Genomic DNA, 26282 nt, shown 5'->3' with positions numbered 1-26282 from the left:
GTTCTTGAGAAATTTCCACCAGGAAGATGCTGGAGGAAGAAGAATAACTAAGAGGAAGAAGGTACAGACACAGTGAATAGAGACAAAGCAGGAAACTGGAGAGCCTCGGAAACAAGGGAAAAGAGGGTCAATATGTCAAAGGCCTGAGAAAGGTCAGGGAAGACAGGCCGAAACAGGTCATTAATATTGTGACTAAAGGATCATTAATAAGCACCTAGAGTAAATGAGCAGAACAGGCCGTGAGAATGTGTGTGCCGTGGATGTAGATATTCGTTTCAGAAGTTTTGTGGTGGTGATGTCAGTTGGCGCCATCTTCTGGAGGAACATTTGGCCCCACGAGTCAGAAGCCTTATGGAAGGCATTTACTTCGATGCAATGATTTCATTTTTACGATGGCTGCAAAGATTTGTGAGCCAGAGAGATCAGAAGAGGAAAAATATTGGAAGTAGTCAAAACATCTAATGGTCAGAAATTCATTAATTTATGATACATTCATAAAATGGAATATTATGTAGCTATTAAAAATGATGTCTTTGGCAAGGGTTTACACTCTTTTCTAGAAAAGGCCAAATAGTTGTAGGATCTCTGTCACAGCTACTCAACTCTGCTGTTATAGCCATAGACAGTATACAAACCAATGAGCATGGCTGTGTTCTAATAAAACTTCATTTACAAAAATATGTGGCAAGCTGGATTTGGCCTACATTATGGTTTGCCAACTCCTATATTTGAAGAATTGGTAATGAATTAGAGACAACATGACAATATTAACAATAACAACAGTGTGAGAGATAACAGGCTTTAAAATGACATCTATTTCCAATTTTGTGAAATACAATGCGATGTTTATGTATGTGTTCGTACACCAATCTTTAAACAGGATGTATCTTTTTAAAAAAAATTTATTTAGGTATTTATTTATTTTTGGCTGTGTTGGGTCTTAGTTGCAGCACCCAGGATTTTCGTTGCAGCTCGTGGGCTGTTCGTTGAGGTGTGTGGGCTTCTCTCTAGTTGTGGCTTGCGCAGGCTCAGTAGTTGCGGCTTGTGAGCTTAGTTGCTCCGTGGCATGCGTGATCGTAGTTCCCCTACCAGGGATCGAACTCATGTCCCCTGCACTGGAAGGCAGATTCTTAACCACTGGATCACCAGGGAAGTCCCAGACAGGATGTATTTTGAGTATTGGCATCATGGTGAAGTTTACTATCTACTTCGTGCTTATCTGTATTTTCACATTTTCCATAATAACTATATATTACTTATCTTTGTAAGCAGAAAAAAATGTTATTTTTATATGAACTTTTGTAGTGAGAGAAGTAAGATGAGAATACAAATTGAAATGGTACACTTAAGCATGGTTTCAAACTGAAAACCTAGCAGGTCCTCATGAGGAACTGGAAAGTTCCACTGATACATGAATTCTGGATCAATGATGCTTGATCCAGGCTTCTCTGTGAGCTGTGCCTGCAGTCATGGCATGACTAACCAGCACTTAAGAGAAGCAAGGTCAAGTTTGCAAAGACTATCTTCCCAACAAGGTGAGATGTTAACTATAATAGGACTGGTATCGGTACTACGTAGACTCCCATGAACTGTGCCTCTCCTTCCCCACTACCAACTTCACCTCACCTGCTATTTCTCATTTGTTCCATATTATTTTTCCAACTTGCTGCTCCAGTATCTTTGCACATGCTATTTCCTCTGCAGGAGTAGGATTTTTCTCTCTTTTATGTCTCTTTTAAGAAGATATATATATATTATATATATTAGTTGTTATGTACAAAGGATTAATATAAGGCACATGTAAGGTAAAAAGCATAAGCATATAGTGAATGCCCACAAACTCAAGAATTAGATCATTACTAATAGATTGCGTATCGTACTTCTTCACCACATGTCAGAAGTGATCACTAGCCTAAGTGTGAATTCCTGGCTTTTTAAATATGTAGTTTATCACAGCATACTGTTTAATTCTACATTTTTATCTCTATAACTGTATCATGTTTATTCTTCTGGGATTTATGCTTTTAGTTAAATATATGTTTCAAAATTTGGTTGTGTATAAGATTATACATTTGTAGTGCTGTGTATTATTATTTGTGTAACTAGAGCACAACTGGTTTATCTAATCTTCTTTTCATGGCAGTTTGAATGTTTCAAGTTTTTATCACTCAGACATTGCTGCCATGACCATTCCTGTATATGTCTCTTAGATAGCATCTCATGAATAAGATTACTGGATTGTAGAGTACTTGTTTTAATTTCTTTCATAATGCTAGAATTAATCAGACTTTCTGTTTTTTTAAATCAGTTTTGGTAATTTATATTTTTCTAGGAATTTGTCCATTTCCAAGTTTCCAAGTCTGTTTGCATAAAGTTGTCCATAGTGTTCTCTTTTTATGTTTAACTTCTGCTTTATCCACTATTGGGTCTCTCATTTTAATAATTTTATTGAGTCATAATTGACATACAATCAACAGCACCTTTTTAATGTGTCTGATTTGGTGAGGGGGTAGCCATGGGACTGTCCTTCTCAGATCTCCTACTGCTAGGAGAGTAATTGGCTAACAGTGCTGACTGCTATGCTCTGAAATCCATCACTGCATTTGGACCAAGGCCACACTTCCCACAGGATGCTCTTACCCAGTGACCAAGTACAGCAGAGAACTAAGACAGACCCTTTCCTGTGAGATGCAGGACTCCACTGATGGGCCCAGAGAACTCCGTTTCAACCTTGCCAACATTTCTTAGAACTATACTCTTGTCCAGGACCTTCCTGTTTTCCATCCTACTTTCCTTTCTCCCATAGGTGGTCTGTTCTGTACTGTAGTCTCATGGTTCTCCCAGGCTCCTCTATCTCCCTCACCTGTTTTCCTCTCAGGTTTTCCCCCCAACTGCTCTTTTAAAATCTGATCCTATTGTGGTATCTGCCTCTTGAGGACTCAGCCGAACACAGTGAATTTTGACTTCTGTAAACACTATAAAACCATCACCATAATCAAGATAATGAACATATTCATCATCGGTCATTCCCAATAGTCTCTTCTTGCCCCTTGTCCCCATGCAAACTCTGGTTTCATTTCTGTAACTATAGATAATCTGCATCTTCTAGTATTTTATATAAATGAAAGCATACAATATGTACCCTTCCTTGTCTGACTTTTTACATTCAGCATAAGGATTTTGAGATTCATCTATGTTGTTACATATATCAACACTTAATTCCTTTTTTATTGTTGAGTTTTATCCCGCTATACAAATATACAATATGTTTATTCATTCATCTCTTGATCAACATGTAGATTATTTTCCGTTTTCAATTATTACAACTAAAGCTATGAAAACTCACATCCAGATTTCTGTATAGTTTTTATCTCTCTTGGACAACTACCTAGGAGTGGAATGGATGGGTTATATGTCAGATGTACGTTAAACTTTTTAAGAAACTGAAAAGCTGTCTTCTGTGGTGTTCTAAAATGGGTTTTGTGCCTTCTTTCTTTAATAATTAAAAATTCTAGCCAAATATTTACTTCTTTCATTAACTTAAAAAAAATACTGTTGGCTTTGTTGGTTCTTTATATTCTTTACTTCTATAGTGTAGATTTGTTTTCTATTTCATTGATTTCTTCTTTGATATTTATTATTCAGTATCGTCTTCCATAATTTTCTGCCTTTTTATTTGTTAATTTTCTAACTGAAGACTATAAATTTATCTTTAAGTATGCTTTTGTAGCCTCCCATATGTAGTATTTTTATGATTGTACATTTCTAATTTTTAACTTTGTGTATTCATTTTTTCTTTGACTCATGAATTATTAGGCATGTGGTTTTATTTATCAACTGTATAGGAATGTTTGGTTTATCATTTCATTGCTGACATATGCAATTACACTCTGGCCAGAGAACATCGTCTGTGTCATATTGATTCTTTAGAAGTTTTTGCAACTTGTTTTATGACCTAAGGCATGGTCAGTTTTGATATATGTTCCATATTTATATGAAAAGAAGGTACATTCTCTGTTTTTCCCCTATATTCACTAGATCAAGATTGTTTTATTTTATGTTGATTGAATCTTTTTGATTTTTATAAATTTCTATGTATGTAGTGACATGTCTCTCAGCAGCCCTACTCCACTTGGTATCATGCAAAGACGACATGTCAGTATTTTTCTGAGGGCCAACCATGGACATAGTGCATCGTTTCCCCAGGATGCTCTCCAACTCATAAAAATGAGTGGCTACAAAGAGAGGCTTGATGGAGGGGTATTGCCTCTCTCTTATGCCAGCCACAGCCATTCCTCTGCTACAGTCTTGTGCACACACCTTATGTACTTATCAGCATCTCTGGAGCGTACGTTAGCACCTTTTGCTGGCAGTCAACTTTTTCTTTAAAACAGGATCTCATTTCAGAAAACATGCTAAATTGAGAAGAGTGGAAAGAAATGCAATGGATAAACTAATCATAATCTGTGGGCTCAACAAAACAATTTTCTTTCATGAGGCAAAATTACTCTGGCTTAACTTGACTCTCTAATGACTAGCCTGACTCTCTCTTCAGGCAGCTCTTCCCCAAACACAGTCACAGCTGCTTGACCTGCATGTGACTTGAGATCAATCCAACTGATTGACTTCCAGATCCTTAGATCTTTTTTTTTTTTTTTTTTTTTTTTTGCGGTACGCGGGCCTCTCACTATCGTGGCCTCTCCCGTTGCGGAGCATAGGCTCCGGACGCGCAGGCTCAGTGGCCATGGCTCACGGGCCCAGCTGCTCCGCGGCATGTGGGATCTTCCCGGACCAGGGCACGAACCTGTGTCCCCTGCATTGGCAGGCGGACTCCCAACCACTGTGCCACCAGGGAAGCCCCAGATCCTTAGATCTTAAAAAGCATGACTGCCACTTACTGTTGGGCTCAGTCTGACCCTGTGAGTTTTGGGCTCAGTCCGACCCTGTGAGTTTTGGGTGTGTACTTTTCCTATAAGAACATTCCACCTTGTGTTCTCCATGGGGAGAGTCTTACTTTGATATTCCATCTTCTCTCTCTCCCCTCTTGGTCTCTGAAATTCTGAGCCTCAGCCTTACCAGCAAACCTTGTTATGGGCCAAAACTCTTGCTACTGGCTGCCATTTCTCACCTACAAGGTCTGACCTCCTGGACCACTAGGTATGAGGGGCCCCGCACTGTTCGAAGGCAGCTACCTCTTGGAGGATGCTAGACACTCCTGGTGATTTCCTGAGGCTTTGAGCTGGGGCCTGGAGCACCCACCTACCTGCCTTCCTTCTCTTCACCTGTGTTAGTACTTATATTTACTCTTTTAATAAATCTTAGTGGAGTTGACTTTCCAGATTCTGATCCCTTCTGAACCAAACAGCCTACTGGCAACCAAACTCTAACTAAGTACTTGGGGGGAGAAATCAGTGTTGAATTCTCAAACCCAATCCCCTGGCTGAACACCATATTCATAATGTCAAAACAAAACCCCTAGCAAGTATTGTACATCCTGACATATTGTTTACTCCATTATGGCAAATGTTATATGTGCACATAATTGTCTGATTGCAGACATATATTAATATCTCTTCTCTACATTTAAATTATAAGCTTCTTAAAGGCAAATATAAACTCAACACAATCCCTTAAATAAAACAGCTGCTTAAGAGAGATCTGCCAATTGAATTTAATCAGTTAAGAGATTAACTTTTGTACTTGTTTTCTTTAGTGTAATTTCTTAGCTTGGTGTCTTGTTCATTCTTTCCACAAATATTTATTTACTGAGGGCCTACGATGTGCTAAGTAACTTTTCAGGAGCTCAAAGTATTATTCCATCAAAATAAATAGAACAGATTCCCTCATAGAACTTATGTTGCAGTGGGGAGTTAGACAGTAGCTAAATAAAAAAGTAAAAATGTTATATGGGAAAAGGTGCTACAAAGGAAAAATAAGTGGGGCAAATGAATAGAGGAAGATGGAGGGTGGTGTTTATCTGGAGTTTTGTACGTTTTGCCTCTCTTAGAGAATAAGCTCCTATAGGTCTCTATTTTGTTTGCTTTGCATTTGTTTTATTGGAGACTTCTAAACAGAATATACTAAACATGGAGTTTTTAGGTCTTTAACAAATACTTTTTGCAAATAAAAGATTTATCAAGCTTTTAAAGATCCCCTACTTCTTCATTTTTTTTCCCTTTACATTTTAAATATAGGAGGCGGGGAGCAAAAGACATGGCTTACAGTCAGTTTAGTATGTGTGGGAATTAGTTTTCTTTCTATAAGCCCTCTGGCTCTAATATTTTCAATAGCACAGTTTATTTAACAGGCAAGATCATCTGTAATCTTTTTGTTTGTTTCAGCAGTATCTGGAAACATTAGAAACCCTGTTTACTAATCACTTTTTTCCAACCCAAGCCCCACTTCCCTAATGCTTAACAAGCTGACGTACCTGAAAAACCCTTGATGAAACCCACTAGAAGAATCACAAGAAATAGGCTCTTCAGAGTTACCTTGTGTGCTAACCTGGGGCAGGCACTAGGACCGCCCAGACGCCAATAGGCAGCCAAGCTTCACTGCTTGTCAGAGGGATTGAGCCGCCTTTGCTGTTACACAAGAGAGCAGGCAGCAGCAGTAGCAGCTCAGCATCCTTCCCCCTTCTGGTGGATCGGAAGGTATTTACTTGCTGTTTATCATTCAGATTTTGTACACTGTCAGTGTGCCTTTAGTGTTCACTTAATCTGATGCTCTGGAACACTGTCCAGCACTTGTTGGGTTACTATATTATTTTATGTTAATTTCCACAGCTGATGGAAGCAACAGTGCCATAAAGAAATGGGCTAGATATTTCCAGAGGCTGAAATCTGGAGGCATTTGGAGGTGTAAGTACATCGGTCACAGATTTCTAATGTGCTGGCTGTGTTAACTATATCTTCTGACCTTCTTCCTCATTGAAGGATCCAATGTAAGATGCCATCTACATATTTCATTCACGAAGGAAAAGCACCAAGAAGGTGACAGAAACCACTAATGATGGGCCTGAGACTCCACTTTGGAGTGGCTGTGGTTGCCTCTTCTAGCCTGTGGGTTTGCAAGAGGAGAAGCTGGATTTGCAACAGAGTTTTGATGGGAAAGAGCTTTTGCTCAGGGCTGCAGGCTGCTTGCTCGCTCGCTGCTTTCTGTTTTCAAAGCTCAAGAAGGTCCTTTCTAGTCATTGCAGTGGTGCGGTGTAGGAGTCTTTTTATGCTTCGTTTATTTCTGGTTTCAAATACTCTTATCATAAATGTGGGCTGCCAGAAAGCTGTTAGACCATTCTGTACCTCTCAGTGTAAAGCCACTGAAGAAAAATCTAGTTTGCTTTCTCTTGACCATACTATACTCAGTACTACAATTAGTAGATTATATTTAAAAAAAATAATAACCTTAGATTCCCTTTCTTGTTCAACAATAAATCTGGTTATGTGTGGTAAGGGAGTAGTTTGCTATTAGAAAACCTAAATAAAGATGACTCTACAGAGAAAATTGGACATTCCCTTTAAGTATTTTACAAATCAATTGAAGTTGATTTTTTTAGGGCCTTGGTACAAATTTCCTGAATTGAAATCTCTTTGAAAATTTTAAAGTCTTGCCAAACTGTCAGATTAGATTATTACTTTAGAAGTTAGATCAGATTTAGGAAACTTATACCAAAATGTATTAGGTAAACATATTTATAATTCAATAAAATGTTAAGTCATATTAATGGTCAGTTCATAGAAAATTTTAAGATAAACAGTGTCATTTAATTTATTTCAGGAAAGAAAATATCAAACTAAGACACAAAGCAATTCATCAGTATCGAAAAAGTGACTTCAATGAGAGCAATTTTTAAAATAAATTTTAAAATTCTTTTAAGTGTTTCAAAAATTAAGTACGTTATATTTTCTATATTGGAATACGCTAAGTGAGATTTCAAATTAAGTATCAAACTTTGGAAAAGACACCTATAGTTCTAAAACTCAATTTTGTAGAAGAAAGAGGGACAGAGGATATGAGGGAGGGAGAAATTGAGTCTTATTTTATTGTTCCATACTTGGTAAATTTAGAACATTCTGATTGAATATTTACTATACAAATATGCTACCCATATTTTTCAAAATGTAACAAAAATTTACAAAGCTTATATTAATTTGTAAATCCTTAAATGCAGGTGAATATAAATATATAAAAATAACATGCTAATATTGCTATATAATATTTCTTAAGCAGGGAAAATTTTTTTGAAGACAATGCCTTGCTTCTAGTGGAAATTAGGGAAATCAGGTTGGGGTTAGTAACAGCCTTTCAATATTCTGTGATGCAAAAGTAATTTTTTTGTTTGTTTTTTTGCGGTACACGGGCTTCTCACTGTTATGGCCTCTCCCATTGCGGAGCACAGGCTCTGGACACGCAGGCTCCGCGGCCATGGCTCACAGGCCCAGCCACTCCGCGGCATGTGGGATCCTCCCGGACCGGGGCACGAACCCGTGTCCCCTGCATCAGCAGGCGGACTCCCAACCACTGTGCCACCAGGGAAGCCCCAAAAGTAATTTTTAAAGTTTATTTTTAGTTGGTATAACAATATACTAGATAGCTCCATGAACTTTTGTTAATAAAGTCTCTCTCTTTCTCTTTTAAAAATATTTTCTGTATTCCAAGTTTAGAATGTTGACTCAATTCTTCAAATTAATACTTAGCTTGAAAATTCTTGCTCAGCCTATGATTTGCAGCCTTAATCTTCAGTTTTATGTCATACCCATACATGTCTTATCATAAATAATTTTAAATAACTTCATTTTATGTTCAGTCTAAAGATTCATTGAATTCAGTGATAACTTAGGGGAAAAAATCTTGAGAACATAGATCTTATTCAGAATTTGATACTTTTCTCAGAACCTGAAACTTCTTCCTGAATTTAAGCCCTGAAATTAAGTCCACTGGCTAGAGTCAATTGAAGACAGTGGGAAGAGTGCTCAGCAGAAATCTGGAATTGCTGGCAAACAAGTGGAGTATAAGCTGAAGAATAAAATGCAAAACCGAGGGCTTCCCTGGTGGCGCAGTGGTTGAGAGTCTGCCTGCGGATGCAGGAGATACGGGTTCGTGCCTTGGTCTGGGAAGATCCCACATGCCGTGGAGCGGCTAGGCCCGTGAGCCATGGCCTCTGAGCCTGCGCGTCCGGAGCCTGTGCTCCGCAACGGGAGAGGCCACAACAGTAGAGGCCTGCGTACTGCAAAAAAAAAGCAAAAGCAAAAGCTAATTTGTTAAAGTGTGAAAGTAGGATAACCCCCCTTGGCCTTGAAAAGTCTCCTTGCCCTGGAGATCCAGGTGAATATCAGTATTGTCTAGATTTACTGATTAAGTAAGGTTGGTATTTCTAAGAGATTAATTTTACATACATATTTTTATTTAAAGAGGTTCAGCAGATAGCAAATCTGGTTGCACTGATTTTGCCTGCAGCCTTCGGGGGGGGGGGCTTCTAAAGAACATAACATTCCATTTGAAACTGGTGCTTAGTGAGACCTTTAAGAAAGATGGAAAAAATAGCTTTTACATGGCTAAACCACCTAGAAGAAACTAGCGTGAAGGGAGAAAAGACACATCAGCAAAACTTGTTGCGGTATTCCAGTTTACTTTTATTTTGGTTTTCTGAGCACCTGTGCTTTGAGTAAGAAGAGATGTCTCCTGGTAGAAGCTGTGGAAAAGGCAGCTGGGGGTTGTCTTCCAATGGGAAGCACTTCGTGTTTGTTGAAGGGGTAAAGAAACAAATGTAAAGAAATGACAAATAGTCCTTCTCAATTTGTCCTGCAAGGTGATTACATGAGTTTTTCAGATTCTGTTGGCCACATATACAAGCCACAATAAATAGGAATTATATGTCACTTGAGAATTTCTTTGAAATCTAATTATGATTTTCCCTTATTAAATAAAAGACCTAAAGGGAATGGAATGAAAGAGTATTAGTGGCAACAGTTACAGTTGTGCAAACCAGGAGGGATGAGTTTTGTATTTTGCTGGAGTTTGGCAATAGGGGTAAGCGATTATCCATTTTTATCCCGAAAATTTTTTCGGAAGAAGCTTTTCTCAAAAGCAAAGATGTTGTTTACAGAAATTGATTTTACGTATAAAGAAATAAGTTTGTAGGTACAGCAGAAGGCTTTTAAATAGATGAGACACAGCCTTTGGGTAGAAAAGAGCCATTAACAATATGAAATGTGTGCCGTGCATTGTTGATAAGCTGATTCATCCCAAACATTAATTGTCCCTCCTGATTCTCACAACTGTAACTGATATAAACATGGGACACGACTAATATATGCTCAGTCCCTTCCCTTAGGTCTTTTATTGAAGAGGGAAGAAGTTAAAAACTCTAAGGAAACTGTTGACAAATATTAATCATGATTTCATAGATGTTAAGTTGCAAATGAGCTTTGCTATTCCCCCACATATAATGTAATAATTGCAGTTTGCACTTTGGAGTTAATGTAAAATTTTACGGACACAGCATTTAATATTTTTGGATTATCTTTTTATTATTATTTCTGTTTAAAATAATAATGGATTACCTTTTTAAAAATAGATATTTATCAGTTTCTTAATGTATGTCAGGTATGGAATTTAGACAGTAAACAAGGTATGTCGAACATTCGTGGTCTCCATCATTCCATCATTTTGTGAAGGGAAATAGGCAACAAACAAATATTATGAACCAAACACATGATTATTATACTTCTTAAAAATTATTATTATAATTTCTTACAGAATATCTCTGATAGGTACTAACTTGAAAATTAGAAGAGAGTGCTAAGATAAAGAACGACTTGGTGGCTTTTTTAGATGTGGTTGTCTAGAAGGTTCCCTGAAAAAGTGACGTATCATCAGGGATCCCAGTAAAAGATGCAGCCAAGCAGAGGGCAGCATGTGCTCTAATAGAATAAGCGCAGACTTTGTGCAAACCTACTGCAATTTAAATCCATTCTGTGTCATTCTTAAACCTTGAAATCTTGAGCATTCCACCCCCTTGATAAAACTTTACAGAGTTTTGAGAAGAATGAGATTTTCTTTACAGAGTTTTGAGAAAAATGAGACAGCATATCGAGTGTCCATGACCATATCTGGGGCAGATTTAAATTTCCATTATAACTTATAAAGTATTGTTGCAACTTTATGAATTCACTCCTTTGAATACCTAGTCAAATAAACAAGTATTGGACTATTTTATCACTCCTGTCCCCCTTTAAATTCTTCAGGTGATTCTATAATCACAGAGTTGAGGCAGAAAAGATAGCCCCTTCCACAGACAGCAGAAAAAGAGAACAATGCTCCTGAATTTCCTAAAGACCAAGTCTCCATGAGGAGCTTTGTCAGATGCAGTTATGGTATATTTTTGATCGCCTCCTCAGAACTCACCAGCACAGTGCTGGATGGGGATTAATTAAGGTGCTGTTCCTTCTAGGGAGATGACCACACCCAAGGAGGTTAGATACATGTCCCTTGCCAGCACTGTGCTTCCTGGACTTGGCCTGTCAAACACAACTTCTCGAGAAGTTCAGTGAGATGAACGTGGCACTTCACAGCGCACAGCACAGGGTTCAGGCTCAAGTTGAAGAAGTGAGTTCATTGGTGAAGATGATAGTTTATTGATACTTGGAGTGACTCACATCTAAACACTTTTGGAGTTTTACCATCTGATCAGTATGCAGCCCTAAAATATATACCTGTACACAAACAGCCACAGTATATATATAATTTTTAAGTGTAAAATTGCTATGAGTGACTTAAGTATTTTCCCCCACAAAATTTACTTCTGTCTGGAAATTTTCATAAGGAATCTTAAGTTGGACTTTTAAAATTCACTTTTAATACCTCTTCTATCTTAATGCTAGGAAACCAACCCCAAAACACTCTTTCCACTAGATTTCACCTGCAATACCTATACATTTAGGTGAAAGCTTCTCTTTTAGAGCTCCCTCAAATTTGCTAAGTTCCCTAACCTACTAGATCAGCTTCCTAGAAAGGCTTTGTGGGCGTCCACTCCGCATATGTTCTGTAATGATAAGCTGCCATACTTAAGTAAGAATCCATCTGAAATGTGACACTCCAAGCATAGACTTGGTTGCAACACTGATTTGTGTAGTTATATCCTGGTAAATATGGTGATAGATTCCTATTGATACTATGGAGATTTTAAATTATTTTATTATTTTTATATTATAATTTTTATTATTTTATTATATATATATATATTTATTGCCATGGAAAGGAAGGAGACTCAGTAAAAAATATTTACTTCTAAATTCCAAGTGGGTTGGTGAGACTCAGATACCATTTAGAACATTTAATTTCAGTTTACAAAAGCATAACTTTCTAATGTTAGGATTAGAGATAACTTAAGAAGGAAGAGAAAGCATTTCCTTATATGCTCATTAAAAAATAGAATGTTAAAATAATGCCAAACATATTCCAGACAAATAATCACACTTGCTTTTTCCCCATGAGCTCATTTAGTCCTGGTGGTTAATCCTTTCATGCAGTATGCCTGCTTCTAGATTACAAGGAGTCCAGCAACACCTGACTCATTTCACTGGTACAGCCTGAAAGCTGTCTAAGCCATGTGAGTTTAGAAGCCTATCCCGCAGAGTCTATTCTTTGAAGAGTACTGGTACTGTCCTTTGTATGAGGCTCCTGGACTGACCTTCTTTGTCGAAGACACCGATTCTAGCCTATAGCTTATAGCAGCGCCTTCAGGCAGGCGTCCAAAAACAGAGAACTGTTTGATGATGGGACTGATTGGCTGTTAATTTCTGACAATAACCAATGATGTCAGAAGAGAGGAGAGTAAAATTCTTTAATAGGGCCCTCATAATGGTTTGACCAATGTTTTCTCTGAGACAACAACATATTACGGAAGGCACTGAAGAATCTCCAGGGCCTTCCCCACAAAGCATCTCGTTTCCGAAATATTTATATTAACACTTTATCTATGCAAATTAGCCTAAGGAAGTCTGAGTCTCTATTCTGATTTTACAGCTCTTATATAATAGTATTGAACTAATTAGTAACTACGAAACTGCCAAACCTAATTATTTCTAGCAATTTTTTTCACTTTTATAGAGTAAAATAACAAATCTTTGTCATTTATCGGATGCTCTCTGAGAAATCTCAAAAATAATTTTATAAGTGAATTTTAGGGGCTTTTGGGGGTGACCTCCAAAACTGCTAAAGTCTAATTTTCAAATCATGCCTCTCTGGAAAATATAAAATGAACAAATATAAACAGTTGCACATATTAATTAATAAAGAAACCAGATGTTACGATCGCTTTGGAGAAAATGTGAGGCATTATGTATACATAGGCAAATTAACAAAGATATGTTAAAGCAAAATTACTATGTCAGATTTGAAAACTGGCTAATATCTAACAGGTCATAAATCTTTGGGGTTATTTGCTCCACTGGGCAAAAATTATTTGCATATCTATTGGATAAAATTCTACAAATTAACAAGTAATTTTACTAAGTCTAGGTGTTTTAATAATAATAAATTGGGAGATTGGGATTGACATATATACACTAATATGTATAAAATGGATAACTAATAAGAACCTGCTGTATAAAAAATAAAATTCTAAAATTCAAAAATAATAATAAATGAGACAAGTAGTACATTCCTCTAGACCTGTAAATAAATAAAGTAGCCACTAGTTCTTTAAATATGGCTATTAAAATTTAAACTCAAATTAATTAAAATTAAACGTAATAAAGCTTTTAGATCCTTAGCCCCACTATCCACTTTTCACATGCTCAATGGCTGTACTGGCTTAGGGGCTACCACATTGGGCAGCATTTCTATCTTCATGGAAATTTCTTTGGGATAGCACTGCTCCTGCCTAGACAATCCTTAGGTGGCCATCGACCTTTTATGGATAAGGATAAGTTCCCCACCTTTTTGCCTTATTTCCAACTTTCAGAAAAATTTTCTGACAGTCTTAATTGTGGTAGACTTTATAACCATCTAAAAGTAAAACTCAATAGTAAACGACTACTATCTGAATAGACTTAACGTAGCACAATCATGCCAAAACAGGGTGATTATATGATACATGATGTATTTTGGTAGCAGTATAAAAATGACTTTAGAGCAGTGCACACTTTGAAAAAATACGATGCTACCAAAATATGTATCATTTGAATTATTCAATGTGATTCAGTCAAACCTCTTAGGAAACCATAGAAGTTGGGATGTTGTGAATGGTTCTGGTAAACAAGAGTAGGGTCAAAACAGAAAAGATGTGAGTCAGGACAACCATAGTATCTAAAGAAAGTTTTGCCTTTTGCGTCACATAGCATTTTATTTTTCTGTGTTTAATTATGATAAAATGGAATTACACATATTGCCATAAAATAACTTCTATGTTAAATAGAACTCTAGGTTTTATAGTAATGCTCAATAGTGCAGAAGGGAAATACAACATTATCAAACTAGGATGCTATTTAAAAATTGTGAGAATTACTTATGTAATAGATAAATGCTTTATCTTGGATTTCTCGTTAACAAGCTGAAAGCATTATTTCCCTGAATTTCATTACTGTGTGTAAATTTCATTTATTAAACAAATAGCTGTTAGGTGCCTATAGTACAAACAAGATAGAAACAGTGTCTGCCCATACAGAGGGTGCAGACTAGTAAGGAAGGCAGAAAATAAACAAATAACTAATTAATTACAAATGTCGTAAGCTTTATGAAGAAGTAGTGTGAGAGCATATGAGGGAAACTTTACTAATCTGTTGGGATAGGAGCTGGTTGTGTATTTGAAGGCATGCAGCCAAGAAAGCCATCTTTCAGAAAGTGCCATGTAAATTAGGATCTGGAGGATAAGGAGGGATTTTCTGGGTAAAGGAAAGTTGCAGGCGGTGGAAAATTTCATAAAGGAAACATCATATAGAAGGTCCCTGACCAACGAGGTAGCATGAGCATTTGAGTTTTCAACTGAATGAAGATGTAATAACTTGAACTGTTTTCCTAATGCTATTTCCCCTTTTTTGGCCAAAAGAGAGAGAGAGAGAGCAGATTGGCCCAGATTACCTCCTTATATCAAATTGCAATCAAGGAAATACATAAGTAGACAAAATCCTTGTGACCTGCTTCTCATTCAGAATTGCCAGAAATGTTTCCCTCTGTGGAAGAAAGCTGCCCATAGTAGTCGCCTTGACCTTCCACTGAGGTCCAAAATGGAAGACATCAACTTCATATCCTAATTTATGGGTTCACTGTTGACTCTCTGGGCTGTCTTATGCAAACAAAGTTCCTTTCTCGTAAATAAAAGTGAAGGCTTGGATGGGCTTACTGTCTTTAGGCATAACTGCAGGTGTTTAAGTAACCAGAGAAGAGGAGTTACTGTCCTTGCCTGGGAAAATAGCCACAATCTTAATGCCCAAATAACTCAATCTTTATTGATAGTATCAATTATAGATCATCGACATTCAGATATCTAAGTGGCATTACATTTGATTGCAGAATTTTAGATAATGAATGAATGGATCAGAATTTTCTTTGTGAACTTTATCTGGAACCTTATCTCAGCACCATCTTTCTCCCTGTCTACACACTTCTCATGATGCATTTGACCCACCGTTATAAATTTGTTGCTGTATTTGACATTTTTTCTAGAATATGAGCACATAATAATCTCTGTATTTCCAGCACTTAATGCTTGGCCAGTGATGTTCAATGTGTGTTTATTAAGAGACTAAGCAACTGAATAAATGAAGGATTGTAGGTTTATAAATATATTAAGAGAAAGAAAAAGACCTTAAAATATCTGACTTAATCAAAGTTTTTCATTTTATGTGGAAGTTAATAATATTTAATTTATTTGATTAAATAATATTGATGAGGCTATCAATCTCAACAATATTTTCAAAGATGAGACTATCCATCTCATCAACAATATTCAAATTTTATTGAATGCTTCTTCTGTACAAATCAGCAATACAAAAATAAAAGGTATCAGGCATGATTCTTGCCTTCTAAGAATTGGTGACAAAGTTGAAAAACAAGGATGTTTGCTTAAAAATGAAATGTCTAATATAGGAAATGTGTACTAAAGGCCAAATGAGTCCAATAAAAAGTGAGAGATGCTAGAGTTAAGAATGTAAACAGCAAGGACATTCTGAAACCCAGGTCATATTAAAAATCACAAGAGGGACGACCTTTCATAAAATACTAAACTCCTCTCATTGTTCTTAGATGACTATCCATTGACTCATAATCTTGTCCTTTTGCTGTATCTCTCAGTATTTACTTACATTTTCCACACACAAACAACTGGAAAAAAGAATGAAATTAGTATCTGTTGATCACCTACCATATCTCAGACATTGTAGTCAGAATTTTACATAATGTATCTCTACCTTAAACATTTTTAGAACATAAACACGTTCACAATAGTTTTTAAAAATTAAAGAAAAATTTTATCTTCATCTTTTGCTTAGTTGTTGTGACAGAACCTGATCTTGACAAGAACTTTTTTCCATAAAACAACTTTGTTGTGGTGTACTTACATAAAATAGACACCTATTTTAAATTTACAACTTAATGCATCTTGAAAAATGTGTACTCCTGTATACACATTCAAAATAGAGAATATTATCGTCACCCCCCCAAAATTCCCTGACGTCTTTTTGCAATCAGTCTTGGCCTTAGGCTACCTCTGATATGCTATTTATCACTATAAATTCATTTGCCTTAGCAAGAATTACATATAAATGAAATCATGCAGTATGTATCCTTTTGTGTATGGCTTCTTTCATATGTAATGTTTTTGAGTTTCACCCATGTCCTTGCATATCTAAGTAGTTCAAGATTTTTTTTAAATTTCTTAGTATTCCATCTTATGAATATACTACAATTTGTTTATCCATTCTCCTATTGATGGACATTTAGGTAGTTTTCATTTTTTGGCTGCCATGAATAAAATTGGTATGAACCTTGATTTTCAAGACTTCTTGTAGAATTGTGTTTTTATTTCTCCTGGTGAGCACCTAAGAGTGGAATTGCTTTGCTGTATGATAAGTTTACATTTAGTGTTGTGTTTGTTGTAGTTTGGTTTCCCAGCAGAAATGGTTGAGAGTTCTAGTTTCTCCTTATCTTCACCAGCACCTGATATTATTAACGTCTTTAAGTAAACCTTCCCTGTGGGTGTGTAGTGGTAGCTCACTGTAATTTTAATTTGCATGTCAAGTTAAATCAGTCTCTGATAGACGAATGGAGTTGAGCATCTTTACTTGGGTTCATTAGACGTTTATCTTCTTTTGAGAAGTATCTGTTCAAATCTTTTGCCCACTTTTGTGTTGAGCTGCTTGTAACAGAGTTGTAAGAGATTTCTATATTTTCTGGTTACAAATCCTTTGTAAGATATATGTATTGCAAATATCTTCTCTCATTCTATGCTTTTTTTTTAAACAAGACTTTATTTTTTTTAGAGCAGTTTTAGGTTCACACCGAAATTGAGAGGAAGGTACAGAGAGTTCCCATACACCTCCCCCTCAACCACCTGCGTAACCGCCTCCATTATCAACATCCCCCATTCAAAGTAGTACATTTGTTACAACTGATGAACCTGCATTGACACACCATTATCATTCAAAGTCCATAGTTTACCTTAGGGTTCACCCTTGGTGTACATTCTATGGGTTTGAAAAAATGTATAATGACTTATATCCATCATTATAGTATCGTGTATAGTATTTTCACTGCCCTAAAAATCCTCTGTGCTCTGCCTATTCATCCATGCCTTCCAACCCTTGGCAACCACTGATCTTTTTATTGTCTCCATAGTTTTGCCTTTTGCAGAATGTCATATAGTTGGAATCATACAGTATGTAGCCTTATCAGATTGGCTTCTTTCACTTAGTCATACGCAGTTGTCTCCTCCATGTCTTTTCATAGCTTGATAGCTCGTTTCTTTTTTGTGCTGAATAATATTCCATTGTCAAGATGTACCACAGTTTATTTATCCATTTACCTACTGGAGGGTGTCTTGGTTGCCTCCAGGTTTTGGCAGTTATGAGTAAAGCTGCTGTAAACAGCCATGTGCAGATTTTGTGTGGACATAAGTTTTCAGTTCATTTGAGTGAATACCAAGGAGCATGATTGCTCAGTTGTATGGTGAAAGTGTGTTTAGTTTTGTTTGTTTTTTTATTTTCATAACAGTTTTTTTTTCCCTAAGAGCAGTAGGTTTTAATTTTGATATAGTCCCATTTACGTTTTGTTTTTGTTTGGTCGTTTATGGTTTGTGCACGGTCTGGTGGCAATTGCACATGACTAGAGGAAGAATTCATCCCATGCTTAATATTATTAAAGTTCAGTTATTTGACTGACTCTACATAAGGCAGTAGTATTGAGGATCATCATAGAAGAGTGGTTTTATCTTATACATTTATTAACCAGTGCTTTGGATAATGAAATAATTCATAGGCACTGTCTACCTAACTCCTCAGAGGTCTAAATAGAAAGAGTTATAGGGCCTCAGGGTTAGGAAGGAAACGATAAGACATTCTTTCCATCCATTGGATAAACATTTTAGCAGTCAGATCATTTTTCTAATGCACTTTCCAGAACCTATTTTCATTGTAGGCAGCAATGTAGCATAACTCATCTGGATGTTAGAGCAGGAAAAGAAATAAGAAACTTCTATCTGATTTTTCATTTATAAGATGCCTGCCTGAGTTTCCACAGCTTAGCAGCGGAACATTTCTGGTCAGCGTATCACTTGCTTTCAAGAAGAATCATGCCTTGGGAGAAGCTGCAGTGGTTCTCTGAGCAGAGTGAGAGCTTTCTAATCAGACAAAGCTGGGCATGTATGCTGGGCTAGCAAAGTGAGCAAGTAACTGAAATGTCCTGAGTCACAGTTTCCCTCATCTGTAAAATGTAAAGGTTAGGATATATACACCAAAATACAGTAGGACCTCACTAGACAGCTTTTTTTTTTTTTTTTTTTTTTTACTGATTGGTGATATAAATAATGAAATAGAGAGAAATTTTATTTTATTTCTGGTGCATTTTTATTATTAGAAGAAAGACAGCTAAGAAATTCAGCAGGACAAAAATGTCAAGATGAAAAATTTGGTCTTTATTTTCAATAAGGCCTACCTGGGTTTTTATTCATGATCATAATCTAATTGTGGTCTATTTTCACAAGAAGCATGTCTTAGAAGTGATGGATATTGCATTATATCTTTGGTATGCACAACCAAAGAACGAAGTGGTATCACAATTATTTTCAAAGGTAAAACAAAATTAAATATTATTAAGAAAGACCATGTCTTCCTATGGGACCTTTTAAAGTTTTGAATAAGTAATAAATTGCCCTGATTCAAAACCCAAACAATAAGGCTACACCAAGTAGACTCACCTCCATTCTTCTCCCCACCCATCAAGTTCTCCAAACCTCTGTTCCCTAAGCTATCAGTTTTATTACCTACTCTGTGTTTTTTTATGCCAATACAGACAAATATGAATATATAGTCTTTCCTCCCCTTTTGTTATACAAAAGTTAATGCACTACATACTCTGTTGAACATCGAGCTTTTAAAAAATATATGTATAGGGCTTCCCTGGTGGCGCAGTGGTTGAGAGTCCGCCTGCCGATGCAGGGGACACGGGTTCGTGCCCCGGTCCAGGAAGATCCCACATGCCGCGGAGCAGCTGGGCCTGTGAGCCATGACCGCTGAGCCTGCGTGTCCGGAGCCTGTGCTCTGCAATGGGAGAGGCCACTACAGAGAGAGGCCCGTGTACCGCCAAAAAAAACAAACAAAAACAAATAAAAAATATATGTATAGAAATTAGCATGTCACCCCTACAGAATGGCCATGCTAAGCTTCTGTGTAGCATTCCAACATTATTGAGTGTGCTGCTGAAGTAAAAACCCTGCAAGTCCTTTGCTAAATAAAAAAGTGACCTACCTCTCAGCCTTGGTGGATTGGTTCTCCTCTTGCCTCGAGGCAGAAGGTGGCAGTAGGTAAGAACTTGAGACCTCTGTAATTTTTGAAGACATATTCTAGAGTTTAACTACTCAGGAAAAGAGGCTCTGGGAATTCTGACATTCTTCCTTCTGGCAAAATCAGTCTTGAGGGGTTGGTTTTAGCCTGAAGGCTTGTGCTACAAATTAATGTATGTTTCAGCATAGAAGTTAATACAGCTTTTCATTGAAGAGTGAAGGTTTTCATGTGTAAAACTTGCAAGGGAAAAGGAGTCTAACGTAGTCTTATCTCCTGATTAGAACAAATGACTGGAAGGAAATCCTTCTAAGGCTATTGCTTGTAGAGGTGACTTAATTGTCACCCTGGAGGAAGCTATAAGCTTCTTGGAGCACTATCTCCCAAGAAAGGCTTTTCTCTGAGTCATAAAGGTGGGTGCAGTGCAACGTGGTGTTGGAGACACTGTTACAACTGCAATTTATTTTGCAGCTAAAATTTCTGCATTCAGTTTCATCTTTCTGAGCTTATAAGCATCCCAGCTTGTTTTTTTGTTTTGTTTTGTTTTGCGGGTACGCGGGCCTCTCACTGTTGTGGCCTCTCCCGTTGCGGAGCACAGGCTATGGACGCGCAGGCTCAGCGGCCATGGCTCATGGGCCCAGCCGCTCCGCGGCACGTGGGATCTTCCCAGACCGGGGCATGAACCCGTGTCCTCTGCATCGGCAGGTGGACTCTCAACCACTGCGCCACCAGGGAAGCCCCCAGCTTGTTTTTAAAAACCTAAAAGCACGTGTATACAATTATTTTAACTCATAATTATGGAAGGCAGGAAGAAGTTAGTGTCAGATATACAAATATTAAAAAGTATAAGGCTGCTTAAGTCACTCACAATTTATTTCCTAAGAATTAATTTGCATATATCATATAATACCGTTTATATGTGGAGTCTAAAAAAGTGATACAGATGAACTTATTTACAAAACAGAAATAGACTCAACAGACATAGAAAACAAACTTATGGTTACCAAAGGGGAAAGAGGGGAAGGGATAAATTAGGAGTTTGGGATTAACAGATACACGACTACTGTATATAAAATAGATAAACAACAAGGACCTTCTGTATAGCACAGGGAACTATATGCAATATTTTTAATAACCTATAATGAAAAAGAATCTGAAAAAGAATAGATATATACATGTATGTATAACTGAATGACTTTGCTCTACATCTGAAACTAATAGAATATTGTAAATCAACTATACTTCAATAAAAAATAATAATTAAAAAAAGAATTCATTTGCTATTTCTGCAATAGATTTACCTTTATTTCTGTGTTTTCCTTCTGCCAATAATCAAGTTTATTTGCATTTACTGAGTACATAGCAAGTCATCAAAAGAAAAAGAATAGATACATGTATATGTATAACTGAAGCACTTTGCTGTACACCTGAAACTAACACAACATTGTTAATCAACTATACTCCAGTATAAAATAAAAAATTTTTTAAAAAGCACAGGTACCCTGAAGACAGCTGAGTGGTAGGTGTAAACCAGTGTGGTGCCCACAGTTTCTGGGTTTCCAGATTGTGAGAGTGAACACAGCCAAGCCACAAGTAGTGACTGCTGGCCAAGTGTTCTCGGCTGTATAACATTCTGGTTCCCTCTGCAGATAGTGGCCATATCCCAGGACATCGACGGGAGATCTCACTTCCTCGAGCATGCAAGAAAACCTTGTAAATTTTGCATCCATGTCAACTCATACTGTAGGGACAACTATTTATAGTAATCAGACCCTGTTCTACTTTTGGAAGCCTGCAGAAACTGGCTATCCTCAAAAGTGTGTCTTTCATTTTGGGACAGGATATTTAGAAACAGAGAGAATCGTTTTCCTTCCTGGTCCTGTATAACAGCATTCAAGCATGCAAGGACATCAAACTTATGGTCTATACCAAGTATGTCATATCTGGCCCTTAATTCTGTACTAGATTGTAGAATATCATTCAAGTATAATGCTATTTAGCTTTTATATGCTGTAGTTTTCAACATTTTACATCCTCTTACTATAACTGAATTATGAGTTTGTTTTAGCACAAGTATTCCATTATTCATTCAGTAAATATTGAGTGCCTACTATGTACCAGATCCAGTGATAGAATCCCCTCTATCCTGGACCTCTGGATAGTATACTAAATATACTAATACATCTATAGTTTGTTAGATGGGGATAATTAAAGGAGAGAAAGAGTTGAGAGAGTGTGACTGATTTAGATTGAATGGTAAGGGAAGGAAACTCTGACCATGCGGTCCTTAGGCAGTGACCTAAGTTCAGTGAGTGAAGGAGCCACACAGATAACAAATGCAGGAAGAGCACCTATGACAGAGGGAATGGCATATGGCAGATATCTCGGGCTTTGCATTGGGCGTGTGTTTGCCATGTTCAAGAAAGAGCAAGGGGGTACCTATGGATAGAAAAATGTGAAAGAGAGGAGAGTAATAGGAGAGGAGACCAGATACACAAGGGAGAGGCTTAGTGGGTAGCGTGAATAATTTTATGGAACTGGGGGCTTTATGGTGAGTGAGATGGGAAGTCATTGGAGGAGGCTGAGCAAAGGAGAGACAGGAGCTGTCGAGTGAATGTCTCACTCTGAGGGCAAGGGAGCAGGGATAGAAGCAGGGAAACCATTTCCAAGGCTGTCACAATACTCTAGACAAGAATAATGGTGCTTACAACCGGTGGCTAGAGGACTAATTCAGACATAATTGTTATCCAGTGAAATCTCTCCAGAGAATTTGGGCCAAGCAGTGTGCCTGACTCTGTGCTCTTAACCACTGCAGTGCTTCTTGTAAAATAAAACAGTTAATAATGAGTATTATATTAATAAAATAGATTGATTTCATTCATTTGAAGGTTTTCAAGCCATGGCTACATCTCTTAGGCAGCTCTCATTGGACTCCTACAGGAAGATTACCGGATACAGATTTTTAATATTCCTTTTAATATTCCTAACTCGTTTTCAGGACAAGATTTTTAGTTATCTGTTTGTATTCCAAAATGTGATAAACAAATCTCTTAAGAGAAGATGAAAGCAATTTTTTTCCTTTAAGATTTGGGCTAAATTGATAATACTAGAGCTGTGAGGCCCAGATCATATGTGACCCTGTATCTCATCACCCACGATCTAGACCTATTAGCTTGTTTCTTTTTTTTTTTTTGCGTTATGCGGGCCTCTCACTGTTGTGGCCTCTCCCATTGCGGAGCACAGGCTCCGGATGCGCAGGCTCAGCGGCCATGGCTCACGGGCCTAGCCGCTCCGCGGCGGCATGTGGGATCTTCCTGGACCAGGGCACGAACCCATGTCCCCTGCACCGGCAGGCGGACTCTCAACCACTGCGCCACCAGGGAAGCCCTAGCTTGTTTCTTTTTATAGGAGGGTGCATAGAGATATCAGGAGCGATGCCATCTGGGGAAGAATAATACTTCAAAAGAAGTTATTGGAAACATTCATCCAGTCAGTCAGTTTACAAATATTTATTGAACCATGGCAGTGAGTTGGCCACCGTGTTGGCCAAGATAGATACAAAGTCTGGTTGGTGAAATAGCACATAATCTACAGTTATATAGAAGCATGATGCACAGACCACAGGAGACATATGTTCAGAATGCTGTGAGAGTATAGGGAGGGAGGTATCTCATTGTAAGTGGGAGAGGACTGTCAGAAGATGTTGATGGATGAGATGAAGCTAGGAGGTTGCTGGGTGGACAAGGAAATCCATTGACTAGTTTTTGAACTTGTCTGAGAAGAATGAAATTAGTAGGTGCTTATTCTAAAAAAAGAAGTCCCCAGCTGGGGAAAAACTGAATAAAGATTATGCCAGTGTTATTACACGGCAAGGCTATCCTTTGCTTCGATCCCGGGTATGAGATAAGACTCCTAATTGCCAACCAGATGGTATAAAAACCAGGAGGTTGACTTTGGTTTCTGGATGGCAAGGATATTATTAGATATAGGTGCTATTGGGAGGATCTATAGTAAGACCTGAACCCTCAGTGATGTTAATTTTTAAAGACCTATTTTGAAGTATTTCCACCTGGGTCATAATTTTAACCTGTGAAAACATCCCTGAAATTTTGCAAGGAGGTTTAAAAATAAAGTTGTATTTCTTTTATACATGTCAAAGGAGATTGTAGGTATAGGAATCTTAAATTTAAGGCTTTTTATGTAGTTAACACTCTTTCAGTTTTTGAAGGCATTCAAGCTTGCAGTTACGACAAAGGGGACTAGAATAAATCAGACTCGAGTGTAAACCTTGGCTTTATCTCCTACCTGCTATCCTTGTTTAATTAGTCTTTGTTTCATCATCTGAAAAACTGGGAGAATAATAGCACCTTTCACCATAGTTGAAAGTGAAATTAGTATAAATAAAACACGTAGCAAAATGGCTGGCACAGATTAAGTGCTTAATAGTTATTATACTCAAACCCCGATTCACTTTTTGTACACTTGCATTTCCACAATGGTTTTGCTTCAAGTAACTTATTCAAAATTTTATAAATCAAGCTTTATCAAAGAATCTTGGCTTGGGGAACCTGAGAAGGAAAGCTTCCTAATAACAAAGAGAAACAGTACAGAGATTTAACGTTTACCTGCAAGTGAAATAAAATCAGTCTCCTCTTGACCTGCCTACTTCTCAGATCTCTGTGTAGCCGAGAGGAAATGTACCTCTGCTGCAAATTATCTCATAACATTCCACCGGGCCAGGCCAAGACAGACTTTCATGTTCGGCTTCAGTGTTCCCCAACCTACTCTCTGTCTAATAGCGCTCTCCTCCCTACAATCTTAAATCCTCTCTAGCTTCAAGCTACTCCTGAATTGCCTCTACTTTTACTTATAACAAGGGACTCTATCCTGTAGAATTTTTTCTCCCTCTTGTGATAATCAAAATTTGCCAGCCCAATGTCTCACTTTCTCTCTTCACATTACCTTATAAATAAATACAGATTAATAATATAATAGTGGTTGTTAATATCTATGGGTTACTCCTTCCTGGTGACAAGGTTAAAACTAACAGAACTTTTAATACATAGATTTTTGTTTTAATTTTAAATATAGATTTTAAAAAACCTGATAAGACAAATTTGCCATGGATATGAATTATGAGCTAGTGGTGGTGTACAAATGACCACAGTGGGTGATTCAGTCTGTAGAATGTGGGAGGATTTTTAAAATCTGAACGCTAGTTCTTGGCATTTCCAGGTGTGTGTTATGTGTGCTCACGTGCACACATTTAAATTCTCTTTTTGCTTCCCATTCTTGGCCTGCATATAATTATGACATTCCAAAAGAGGCATGGATTTCTGAGCCAATGTTAGTTATTAGATTGTGAAATTAGAATTCCTAGCTTGGGTATTTTATATTCTCTTTATTAAGACTTTCTCAGTGGTTGATCCTATCCTGTTCACAATTATAATGTTGTATTACATTCACAAGATCATCTGAGTTCTCGTAAGGATTAACATACTTCCTGTGAGGATCGCTCTGGAGGATAAGCCTTTAGGAAGCCTTTTCTAGAGAAAAGCCAGAATGACCGGTGTGGGAGTTCAATGAGCTAGATTATTTCAGAACCTCGCAGCCATTCTCACCTCTGAGCCTTACACATATGGGGATTCACTGTAAGGTATGTCACAAGTATTTTTCTTGTAAGTAAAATGCAAATGTTTCTAAATGAAATACCTAAATGCAAGTGGATTGAAGGCTGTCCCTAAAATTACGTGGTTCTCTGGGGTGGGAGAGAAAGGAGCTGTAGTCACAGACATTTTGTATATGGCTTAAAACAGATGTCCCCAAACTCTAGCCTACCTCTGAATCCTCTGGGGAGATTGATAACATTCAGGTTCCTGGGCCCTACCTCCAAGAAGTCTGATCTTGTACATCTGGGTTGAGGTGCAAATGTGCATCTTTAACAAGCAACCCAGGTGACTCTGACCCAGGTGGGTAGAGATCATATTTTCACAAACAGCCACTGGACTTCACAAAAGGCAACCGGTCTCTAACAGACCTCACGACTTCCTTCCAGCCTGACTGCCTTGTCCTAGCTCCCAGTCTAAGACGTGCTGGTATGTTCTCAGTCAAAAGCGGGTTGGCTCACAGACCTTAATTTCTTACGGCAGGTGCTGACAGCTGTCAGTTCCTAACGTGAGTCACTCTCCTCCTCACTTGCGCTAGCAGAGATTGTAGAGGACTTTTCTAAATCAGATGTCACTGCCACCTACAAATAACAGCACAGAAAATGGAAAAACAATTTTTTTTCAT

At 37.5% G+C, this 26282-nt stretch overlaps 1 protein-coding gene across 1 annotated transcript in view; it reads left to right on the top strand.

The window, feature by feature from the left end:
* The first annotated feature begins 6579 nt into the window (after positions 1–6579).
* RAB27B (RAB27B, member RAS oncogene family) overlaps positions 6580–26282 on the top strand; it is a 164924-nt gene continuing 145221 nt past the window's right edge. The window contains exons 1-2 of the mRNA XM_067699039.1: positions 6580–6653; positions 6786–6860. The gene's annotated coding sequence lies outside the window, so the exon portion shown is untranslated. The remainder of the gene's footprint in view (positions 6654–6785; positions 6861–26282) is intronic.

Source organism: Pseudorca crassidens, chromosome 12 (genome assembly GCF_039906515.1).
Source record: "Pseudorca crassidens isolate mPseCra1 chromosome 12, mPseCra1.hap1, whole genome shotgun sequence".
NCBI classification, from domain to species: Eukaryota; Metazoa; Chordata; class Mammalia; order Artiodactyla; family Delphinidae; genus Pseudorca; species Pseudorca crassidens.
This window is presented reverse-complemented; position numbering and strand designations above follow the sequence as displayed.